The following is a 9357-nucleotide window of genomic DNA, read 5'->3' as shown; positions in this document are numbered from 1 at the left end:
AGCCCGATTGCCCCTAACTTCCCTCCCCTGCCAGCCCAGTCACCCCTAACTGTCCTCCCTTGCAGGTTTGGTTGCCCCCAACTGTCCTCCCCTACTGGCCTGGTCCTCCCCAACTGCCCTCCCCTGCAGATCTGGACCCCCCCAAGCCTTCCCCTGCAGACCTGGTCACCCCAACTGCCCTCCCCTGCCAGCCTGGTTGCCCGCAACTGCCCTCCCCTGCAGGCCATCTTATGGTGGCCATCTTGTGCCCACATGGGGGCAGCCACCTTGTGTGTTGGAGTGATGGTCAATTTTCATATTACCTCTTTATTAGATAGGATATTGATATATTTTATTTCAATTTTTTACTGTCTTCTTAACTTCACCTTCCCATTAGGTTCTAGTCATAACATTTATCACAGAAGCCTATATACAGTGTGAATTATAAAAACCATACATATTTCATTATATATATACTAGAGGCCCGGTGCACAAAAATTTGTGCACTCGGTGGAAGCCATCAGCCTGGCTTGTGGCTGAGTAGAACTCCCCCTGTGGGAACGCACTGACCACCAGGGGGCAGCTCCTGCATTAAGAGTCTGTCCTCTGGTGGTAAGTGTGTGTCATAGTGACCAGTCATTCCCAGTCGTTCTGCTGTTAGGGTCAGTTTGCATATTAGCCTTTTATTATATAGGTTAGAGGACTGGAGCATGGGTGGGGGCTGGCTGGTTTGCACTGAAGGGTGTCCGGATCAGGGTGGGGGTCCCGCTGGTGTGCCTGGCCAGCCTGGATGAGGGGCTGATGGCTGTTTGCAGCTGGTCACACCCCCTTCAGGGTGGGGGTCCCCACTGGGGTGCCTGCCCAGCCTGGGTGAGTGGCTGATGGCTGTTTTCAGAATGGTCAAGCCCCCCCTAGTGGGAACCCTCACCCCATGGAGGTTTGGCCTGCCTGGGTGAGGGGCTGGTGGCTGTTTTCAGGCTGGCCACACCCCTTTAAGGGTGGGGGTTCCACACTGGGGTGCCTGGCCAGTCTGAGTGAGGGGCTGAGTTCCGTTCTTAGGCTGGCCAAGCCCCGCGGTGACGGCAGCTCCTAGCCTCTCCTTTTTTTCTTTTTTTTTCTTTTTATTTTGTGGTTTATTTACCTTCTATAATGGAAACTTTGTTGCTCTAAGTGGAGCTCAGAGCCTCCCGTGGCAGGCAGGAGGGAAGCCTCCTGCTCGCTCCAGCTCCATGGCCACAGCCAGCTGAAATCAGGTATCTGGGATTTATTTAGCTTCTATAATTGAAACTTTGTTGCTTTGAGTGGAGCTCAGAGCTGCCTGTGGCAGGCTTCCTCCATCATTGGGGCAATCAAGTCTCCTGCTTTCTCCAGCAATGTGGCTGCTGGCCGCCATCTTGGTTGGGTTAATTTGCATATAGTAGCTCTGATTGGCCGGTGGATGTGGCTTAAGGTGTAGCAAAGGTACGGTCAATTTGCATGTTTGTCTTTTATTAGTGTGAGTATATATATACACACACATACATACACTGAGTTGCCAGGTTATTACGACTACCTGACATTTGTAGGCAAATTAGCTATAATTTCACACTTAAGTTGCTAGAGGGCCAGACCATTAGAAATAGGGAAGCAGGTTGTTTACCATGACAGTAGAAGTGAAGATGGCCCAATGAAGTACCAATGGGATGGTCATAATAATCTGGCCACATACATATATATATATTTTTTTTTTCAGAGAGGAAGGGAGAGGTAGAAAGAGATAGAAACATCAATGATGATAGAGAATCATTGATTGGCTGTCTCCTGCATGCCCCTACTGGGGATTAAGCCTGCAATCTGGGCATGTGACCTTGACTGGAATTGAACCTGGGACCTTTCAGTCCACAGGCTAATGCTCTATCCATTGAGTCAAACCAGCTAGGGCCATATTTCTATATATACTTTTAAAAAAGAAGTGAATTTATCTTATTTGTATATTTACTATTATCAATCACAAAAACTACCAAAATGTTATGAAACACATTGAATGTATAACAGTTAAAATTGAAATTGTATTCATGCTGTAGAAGATAATATTTTAAAACATTTTAACACATCCTAACTCTTTTATTATTTACATAAATACTGACTGAGAGTACATTGAAACAAACCTTATTTTTACTGGGAGACATTAAAGTCTCTTATTTAAAACTAAACATTATCTTAGTTAAGAGGTAGGGATAGAAATACTCCTCTACTTGCAATTTTTAAAATATCTCTTTGGACATTAATTACATTTGAACATAGGCCATGGCTTTTAAACAAGCTAGAATTAATCTCTATGGCAGCAAAGGAAAATTAGAAATGACATGAGAAAGAATCTAGTTTGCATGCCCACAGTAATTGCTACTTATGATTCACATTCATTAAAGTAGTCAGAATAAGGGTTTGAAAGCATTTAGTACACAACAATTTCATAATCTTGTATTTTTCCTTACTGAAAAATACACTCATCAACTTTTTGTTCTAATTTTATAACCTATGACCAGTTTAAGTCATGAATGTATTCATATACAAATTAACAGAGAATCCTAATTCATAGACTTAATCACTCTACTCACATGGAGGCATTAGTTGTCTTTTGATTGTAAGCTACTGTTTAGAAGATATTTCTGCAATAAGAGGTCATATAGAATTTTTTTTTACTAAAGTAAAAGATAGATATATAAGATCTTACTGGCAGATTATTTATTAAAAAGAATTATTAAGATTGTTTCTAACAACTATATACATAACTGTTATGGCTCTGGGTAATAAAAGTTAGTGATATTGCTTTAATTGATATGAGTTTAATATCCAATGGAAAAACAGGATAATCACAAACACCTCCATTACTGAAAAATATAATTGACTGTAATTCACCACATATAATGATAAAATAATTATATCTGACCCATAGTGTTTTCTCCATTATGGACACTTTCTAAGTGCTTTACACATATTAAGCAATTGAATTCTTATTACTCCATAAAATAGGTATTACTATTATTTTTAAAAAAAAATATTTTTTTATTGATTTCAGAGAGATAGATACATCAATGATGAGAGAGAATCACTGATTGGCTGCCTCCTGCACGCCCCACACTTGGAATCGAGCCCACAACCTGGGCATGTGCCCTGATTGGGAATTGAACCATGACCTCCTGGTTCATTGGTCAATGCTCAAACACTTAGCCACACTGCCTGGGAGTATTGCTATTATTTTAATAAGCTTTACACAGATTAGGCAACTGAAGCTCAGAATGTTGAAGTAATTTGCCCAAGGTCACACAGCTTATTGACTGTTATTTTGTGCTTATTTTTACCAGACATAGTTTGAAATATTTGCACATTTTAACCCATTCAACCCTTATGAAAACTGTGTCAGTTACTATCATCATTTGAATGTACATATCAATATGCTTAAGCACAGGAAAGTTTTAAAAATTTTCCAACATAGGAGTATGATAAATAGTGGTACTAATAATCAGTGATCAAATGGCATTTAAAAATAGTAGTCTGAATAAGATTACTGAAAACCTCAAGAAAGAATAAAAGTAGGAAAATAAGAAGAGCCAACAAAATAACTGTGAGGTAGGAACTAGCCCTGGAGAAGGAGAAAACAAGGAGGGTCAGATGCCAAGGAAGCCAAAAGAAGAAAGGGCTTCCAAGAAAAGATAGAGGTCAATCACACCAAATGCTACTGAGAAGTTATGAAAGGCTGGAGAATAAAAAAGGACTGACTACCAGTGGATATAGTCCCCGCCAAAAAAAGACTGATTATTTTGGGCGAAGGGGCAAAAATGGGAGAGCACAAAAGAAGTTATTAAGGACAATTCTTTCTAAACTTTTATAGGAGTAGAGAAATAGAACAAAAGCATGAGGGAGATGTGGGCCCTAGGCAGAATTTTTAAAAGATGGTAAACATTAACATACATTTATATGCAATGGGAAAGATCAAAGGAGAATACATAATTGACCATGTGAGAGATAAGGGGAAATCTCAAAGTCAAGTCTGTACTCATGCAAGAAAACCAGTGTGGTAGGTAATTTTATGTGTCAATTTGACTGTGCCATGGTGTGCCCAGCTATCTAGCCTATTGGAGGGGGTTTCTCTCTTCCCGCGACCAGCACAGAGAGAGAGAATGCGGGGGTTGATGAATCTTGGTTAGAACTCGATGAGGTTTAAGGAAAAATGAAAAAACACAAGACTGAGACAGAAATAGAGTTAAAGCTGGGCCTTGGTGTGGCGTCTGCCCTCTGATGGAGGGACAGACGCAGAGAGAGCCAGCACCGGAAGGAGTTTATTAAATACTCGAATAACAGGAAGTTACATCACATCTGGGTGGGCCTTGAGTTCCTGGTGACATCATGAGATCCACCCCCTTAACACTGGGCGGGAAGGTCAAACTGAGTGGCGTCCCAATCTCTTCATTAGGTCCTCCCCCAGGGCGTGGCTCTGCCTTCACTCTGAGTTTCAGCCAACATATTAAACTGAGTGTTTTTGCCAGCGGCCCTTAACACTAGCCAAACATTATTCTGGATGGTTTTGACTATGATTAACATTTAAATCAATAATCTGAATTAAACAAACTGTTCTCTAATGTAGGTAGGCCTCATCCAATCATTTGAAGGCCTAGAAAGAACAAAAAGGCTGTTGAAGTAAGAGAGTATTTCCTCCTGCCTGAGTGTCTTAGAACTGAGATATCAACTTTTCTCTGTCTTCAGACTCAAACTGAAACATCAGGTCTTCTAAGCTTTTCCTGGGTCTTAGGCCTGTCAACCTTCTAACTGGAACTGCACAATCAGTTCCTCTGGTTCTCAGGCCTTCAGAATGGGAATGGAACTACATCATTGGCTCTTTGGGACTTGTCAGCCTCCATAATTACATGAGCCAATACCTTATTTTATAAACACACACACACACACACACACACACACACACACACACTATTTGTTCTGTTTTTCTGGAGAGCCCTGCCTAAAATAACTAGGATCCAGAGGACAAGTCTTCAAATTCTCCTAAGCTAGGTATTGGGCTTTTACTACTTGAGTTCAGCTGACCATCAAAGATCAGATTGAAAACTGTCAGGAGCCCTGGTCAGTTTTTCTCAGTGGTTAGAGTATCTGCCTACACACAGGAGTGTCACCGGTTCTATTCCTGGTCAAGAGCACGTACCTCAGTTGTAGCTTGACCAGCCCCAGTAGGGGCACATGCCAGAGGCAATCAATCAATGTGTCTCTTTCACATCTATGTTTCTCTGTCACTCTCCTGGCCTCCTCCCTCCCTTTTGCTCTCTCTAGAAATTAATGGAAAAAATACCCGAAGCTAAGGATTAAAAAAAACAAAAAAACTGGCAGGAGTGATGACCCTTTGTGTTGCTCTCATTTTGAAGCATTTCTGAACTAACAGAGAAGTGTTTGTTCCAAAGAACATCCTCAAAAACAAATATATAAGAGAGTGGACTTGGCCTTCAGTGCTTTCCTTTGAGCCTCTTTGAAGTGAGTGTCCCTGCAGTTGCCCAGAAATTATGATCAGAGACAATTTCAGCACCCAGAAACCCATCCTAGTAGGACCTCTAAGAAAACTATTGCTGTATGGCAATGCATAGCATATGTTCTATTTTTCCAGTGTTCCAGTGAACCTACCCAATGATCTCAGGGCAATATGGCAGACAATGGCTAACCACAGGTTTATTTTTTTCTCCTTTTATGTTTTTCTTTTCTCTCCTATTTTTTCTACATTGTATTTCCAAATTTATCTACTGTAGATAATATCTGTATGATTACAAAACAAATCACAGCCATTTATTAAACTTAGAACCAACTGAAACACCAATCTTATACTATCATTCACCTGCCTATAATACTTGTTGACTAGTTTAACCTTCAGAATAAAGTTCTAAATATGGAATTATAAGTCTCAATAAGTAAGAATACATATTTTTCTTCTTAAATTAATTTGATTAGTTTCTTTTTCTTTTTTCAGTCTTTAATTAATTAATTAATTTATTTTGCAAAAAAGATCCCCAAGATGCTGTTATTCTAAATCTTGAGCAGCAGTGGAACATTTCTTTGTTGTTTGTTTATGATTTCTCTCTGTGTAATTTCTTCAGAGGTTGATACACTATCATAGTTGCTCTGTGAGCATGTTTGGCTTCTGTTTTTTGTTTTAGTTTTAATCAGTGGAGAGAGAAAGAGTGACCAAAGGCAGCTACCTTCCCGTGATGAATAGAACTCTCAGGAGAAGATGAATGGAAGAAGTCATTTTAGAAATTTTTCTGGATATGTTGCAATTTAATTCAACCTTACCGGAATCTGTGCATTTGCTTTTAATTTACGTAAATAATGTTTGAAGTATTTAATTCTGCACCTTTCATATTTAACTGAGCAATTTGTTTTTAACCTCCACTGTCGTTGCTATGTTTTATGTAATTACCACCAAGTATACCAGATTATTTGCATAAAAAGGTCCTGTAGAGAGGGTGACATTTGGAACTGAAAAGATTTCATTATAATATTTATTTGTTATTTAGTAATTATCTATGCTTATATTTTAAAGTAGAATATAGGTGCCACTGCTGCATAGGAACACTCCATTAGCAGATGGAAGCTAGATTAGGTAGCTTTAGAGATTTAATTTAATAGATAATGTTCACCTAATTTAAAAAATAATATTCATTGACAAAGAAACTAATTTAGTGATATTATTCAACAGGTTCAATTAACTTTATAAAGATGAATCATCTTGATCCATTTCTATAAAATGAGTAAATACGCTGCCGTGAATAGTTTTTCTCCATGCACTGAGAAATAGTGCCAAAGTTGTAACCTCATACTAACCATAAATAATGCTTAAATGATGCTGTAATTTTTGCAATCTGGGGCTATTCACAGATGAATTATTCCGCTAAAACTGATATCTCTACTAGCATAGTCGTGCCTCATTATCTCATTCCAAGATGAATGAAGGGGAGGGAAAATGTTAAGCTGATTCATATTGTTGCCACAGTTAAACTGTTCTCTAATCAATCGCAATGTTGTTTGGTAAACTAAGAGTGAGATATTTGCAACAACCTCAAATTTGTTTTAAATGCAAGAATTTCCATAAAAAAATAGAATAGCATTTTTTCTTTGAGCTATATTTTATTACACTGTTAAATCATCTTCTAGAAGAAATTATATTGTTATATTAAATAATAAAAAAATTGGAAGCATACTACATGTATTTATGTCTGCTTTGGGGTATAAAATAAAACATTTTTTAAGTTCATCCAACATGCACATTCTAGGTTTTAAAGTAAAAGCTTTATTCCCGACATTAGAAATACAACAGGAACACATTATTTAATTTAAAAAGCTTTGAAAGATTCATCTAACCGAACATGATCACAGGTCATGGTGATATGTTAATATCATCTTCTCTGGGGCATAAAATCATTCTCTGACTCCTTGGGATTTAATTCTTAGGTTCTACCTGGACCATTATAAAAACTCACAGACAGGCAGGATGCTTGACTGACCCACAATCAATACACACTGACTACACATTTGACTAACACATGGCTCCTATTTAGATCTCTTCGGGAAACTTCATTTGCTATGAAACAAGTATATTTTGCTTAATTTTAGAAACTGATACTGAAAACACAAGACATGAATGACTAACCCAGAAATCATGTTAGTAGGAATCTAATGCAAATCATCATAATCTTCTTCTTGGTCTACTGACAGTCTCTTAAATGTCCTCCCACATCTATTCTTTGTCATTTCTAATCCATTCTCAAAGAGCAGTCAGAGTAATCTTTTAAACAGCTGAAATCTGATTTTGTTCTGCTTAAAACTTTTTATTTGTTTCCCACTGTCCTTTGCAGCAAGGCCAGAGCACATAGCAAGGCTGGTAAGGAGTTGCTCCTTTTCACCCACGCCTGGCTCATCACCTCTTCTTTTCTTCCAGGTTAACAACACCTTTGTGCTTTGGCCTTCCTTAACTGCCAACAAAGCACATGCTCCTTCCTCAAGGTCTGTAAACTTTTATTCATTTTTCTTATCTCAGCCTAAATGAGGCATTCTCAGTGAAGCCTTCCAAATTTCTCCGCACTAGCTTAGATAGCCTTGTCATACACAATCTCAACACCCTGCACGTTGCCGCCTCCTCAATGATCACCACTGGGATGTATAATATCCATCTCCCCACCTCCTCCAAAACACATTCATCCAAAGGGGTGTGCCCATCATTCACTCTAGTTTTCTAGACAGGTATGTGACACATTAAAGGCACCAAATAAATATTTTAAAATAAATTACATAATTTTAAACAGGTCTTAATTTTACTTGCATATCTTTGCTTATTTAATTGTCTCATGCATTTGCTTATATTTTCCAATATGTACTGCATACACAGACACATTCTAGATGGCATTTGCTTTATGATTTTACCCTTCACACTCCATATTGAATATGACACTTATGAAATGCAACTTTTGACCTTGTATCCTAGTTTCTCTTTTTTTCCAAGCATTGGATTTTTGGGGAGAAGGAACTAGGTGCAATTTATCTTTATGTCCCCCTGATATAGCTCACAAAATAGAAAAACAAAAAAAAATTATATAAAAAGGAAATGTTGTAGAAGAAAACTTTAGCATAGTTTAATGGCCTCAAAAAACTTATATACCATCCAAGTATTTTTACCAAATTCCCTGTTATGTAGAAGTAAGTATGTGATTTACCAAATAATTGAGCAATTGAGTGCAGTTTGCTTAAAAGGAACACTGCTCTTCTCTGGCCCATTTTAGAAAAATAAATATCCTGAAATAGTTCATCATACGAGAAAAAAAAACACAAAAAACTAAAAAGGTACACTGAGACTGACCTCAGTCAGTCTAGGAGGATATTCGTTTTGTATGCCAGAAACAAAAATATCAAAATACCAAGCATTAAAATGGACCACCTGGACCTTTGATGTTTTGTGTGTTTTTTAAAGACTTTATATTTTTAGAGCAGTTTTAGGTTTACAACAAAATTGAGAGGAAGGTACAAAGATTTCTCATGTTCTCCTGTCCCCACGCATGCAAAGCCTCCTCCATTATTAACATTGGTCGCCAGAATGGTACATTTGGTGCCAACCATGAACCTACATTGACACATCATATTCATCTAAAGTACACAGTTTACTCCTGGTGTTGTATATAGAAGGAGTTTGGACAATTGTATAATGACATATAACCATCATTATCATATTGTACAGAGTGTTTTCACTGCTCTAAAAATCCTGTGTTCTACCTATTCATCTTTCTCTGCTCTTGGCAACTACTGATTTTTATTTTATTTTATTTTATTATTTTATTTTATATTTTATTATTT

The sequence above is a fragment of the Myotis brandtii genome, unplaced genomic scaffold, assembly GCF_000412655.1.
Source record: "Myotis brandtii unplaced genomic scaffold, ASM41265v1 scaffold21, whole genome shotgun sequence".
Lineage (NCBI taxonomy): Eukaryota > Metazoa > Chordata > Mammalia > Chiroptera > Vespertilionidae > Myotis > Myotis brandtii.
Note: the sequence above shows the minus strand (reverse complement) of the source record.